We start from the raw sequence: 2,472 nt of genomic DNA on the forward strand, positions 1-2,472 counted from the left end.
GATGTTGATAGTGGAGATGGTTGTGAGTGTGTGGGGACCAGGGGCAAATGGAATCTCCATGTATTTTCTGCTCTATTTTTCTGTGAATGTAAAACTGCTCTAGAAAAAAAATAAAGCCTATTTAAAAAATGAATTTAGAAAGGAGGAACAGGCATTTGGCCAATTTTGGAGACAACCATTATTCTAGCCTTGCCTGATCCACCATAAGCACTCCTTCCACCTAGGCTACTAACCCTTCTCATGTAATCTACCATCTTTTCTTGAGGTATCTAACCCCGAGCTGGGCCTCCTGATCTTTCTAAGCTTTCTTGCCAGAAAGCCTGTGATTCACCCCTCTATAATTATTACATGCTGTTATGAAAGCCTGTTTTCTTTTTCTAGGGCCCATTTCCCTCAGAACAAGAACCATGCTTCTCTTTCTTTCATCCTGTTGTAGAGACACAGTGTGGGGCAGTGTTTAAGCAAGAGGATTTGGGAACCAAACTGCTTAGATCTGAATCCCAGTTTGAGCACTCGTTAACTGCATGGTGCTTGCCAAGTCATTTCACTTCTCTCTGCTTGTCTCCTCATCTATAAGATGGAGATAATAATAAAATCTACTGCAGAGAGTTGTTGAGAAAAGTAGGAGTAATAATAAATGTAAAGGGACTAAGGAGTGAATGGCACATAACAAGCCGTATGGAGGTCTTAGCTTCCATTACTCCAACACTGCTCTTGGCCACAATGTTACCCTCACTGGGAACACTCAGAATGTCACTTTCCTCTCTTGTAAAAGGAAGGGTCTTGTCCCCTGATAAAAAAAATTATATGCGGAGTCGTTGCTCTGGCCAGACCCGGACGTGTGGCCCGCCGCACCCGCTCTTTGCGCCCCGTCGCTCCCGCCCGCCCGCAGGATGGCCCACAAGCAGATCTACTACTAGGACAAGTACTTCGACGAGCACTACGAGTACCGGCATGTCATGTTACCCAGAGAACTTTCCAAACAAGTCCCGAAAACCCATCTGATGTCTGAAGAGGAGTGGAGGAGACTTGGTGTCCAACAGAGTCTAGGCTGGGTTCATTACATGATTCATGAGCCAGAACCACATATTCTCTTTAGACGACCTCTTCCAAAAGAGCAACAAAAATGAAGTCTATCTGGGGATCGTCAATTAAATCTTTTTCAAATTTAATGTATATGTGTATATAAGGTAGTATTCAGTGAATACTTGAAAAAATGTACAAATTGTTGATCCATACCTGTGCATGAGCTGTATTCTTCACAGCAACAGAGCTCAGTAAATGCAACTGCAAATAGGTTACTGTAAGGTGTTTAAGATAAAATTTCTTCTAGTTGGTTTTTCTCTTAATATAAGTGCCTGTTTGACTTTACCTGTTGCTTTTGTTAAATAAAGTTTGTATGTTGCATTTAAAAAAAATTATATGCATGTGATGAGGAGCATTTGTGGGGTGAAGGGCTTTCTCTGCAGCCTTGAAATCATATTACAGGGAAAAATTTTTCTGTCTTCTGTTCTAACTCTGAGACTCTGCCCTCACCTGAAGATTTGAAAAGAGATTCAATTCCTCACAGCCCAGCATTCTCTTTTGCCCAACCCAAAGTCGAAATTGTTCATAATGGTCTCCTCCTACAGAAAAGAAATCACTTTATACGTTCAGATTTCATCAAGTGGATAGATGTGGTTGCTCCCAGCTGTGACATAGAAGCAAAAAAATAGGAGGTGAAGAGAGGAGTCTGTGAAGTCATAGACAAACGGAGTCCTTTTATAAAAGATCACGTGCCGGCTGTGTTCAAACCCCAGGGCAGTAATTCAGATGTCAGGTGGCTATGGTCAGACATGGTCGGGAGAAAGAGGACTCTAAAAACAGGACTTAGCATAAAGAGCCAGGACTGTGAACTAGGAGGCTCAGGTTCCAGTCTGAAATGACGCGAGGCATTAGCCAAGTGGTCTTGAGCAAGTCATGTTAATTCTTTGAATCAGAGATCAGACCGGCTAGATTCCTGAGAGGATTAAATCAGAGGTAATAAGGTAGAAACAGGACTTGAAAACTGTACAGGAAAATAAAAGCAAATTTAAGGCAATATTATTTTTCCCATAAGAGCCTATTTCTCCCTATCTAGAAAACAGACAGAGGAATTTTTTTTTAATTGGATGGGCCTTTTCTGTGAAAGCATAAAGTATTATTATTATTATAATCCTTATTTGCTCTCTAACTCTTAGAGCGTTTTTCTGTATGTTCATAATCTAAATGCCTTCTGGCTCCATAGCCATCACCATGTGGTAGGAATTCAGCTCTCTATTCACTTGTGCTGTCCTCTGATGTAGAGGACATCTCTAAGGAGAAGCCTTGCACGGAACCACTAATTTTTAGTCGACTCTGATAACTGCCTCATTCCCCTCTTTTATAGTCTCCCAGTCCCCGTCTGCTGCCCGGAGGCCACTTGGAGACATCTAAGTACTGTCCCGGCCTATT

At 41.9% G+C, this 2,472-nt stretch overlaps 1 pseudogene; it reads left to right on the forward strand.

Annotated features, from left to right (window-relative positions):
- Positions 1-893: 893 nt before the first annotated feature.
- LOC113913136 lies at positions 894-1,130 on the forward strand (annotated as a pseudogene).
- The last annotated feature ends 1,342 nt before the right edge of the window (positions 1,131-2,472 follow it).

The sequence above is a fragment of the Zalophus californianus genome, chromosome 14 (genome assembly GCF_009762305.2).
Source record: "Zalophus californianus isolate mZalCal1 chromosome 14, mZalCal1.pri.v2, whole genome shotgun sequence".
In the NCBI taxonomy this organism is placed as follows: Eukaryota; Metazoa; Chordata; class Mammalia; order Carnivora; family Otariidae; genus Zalophus; species Zalophus californianus.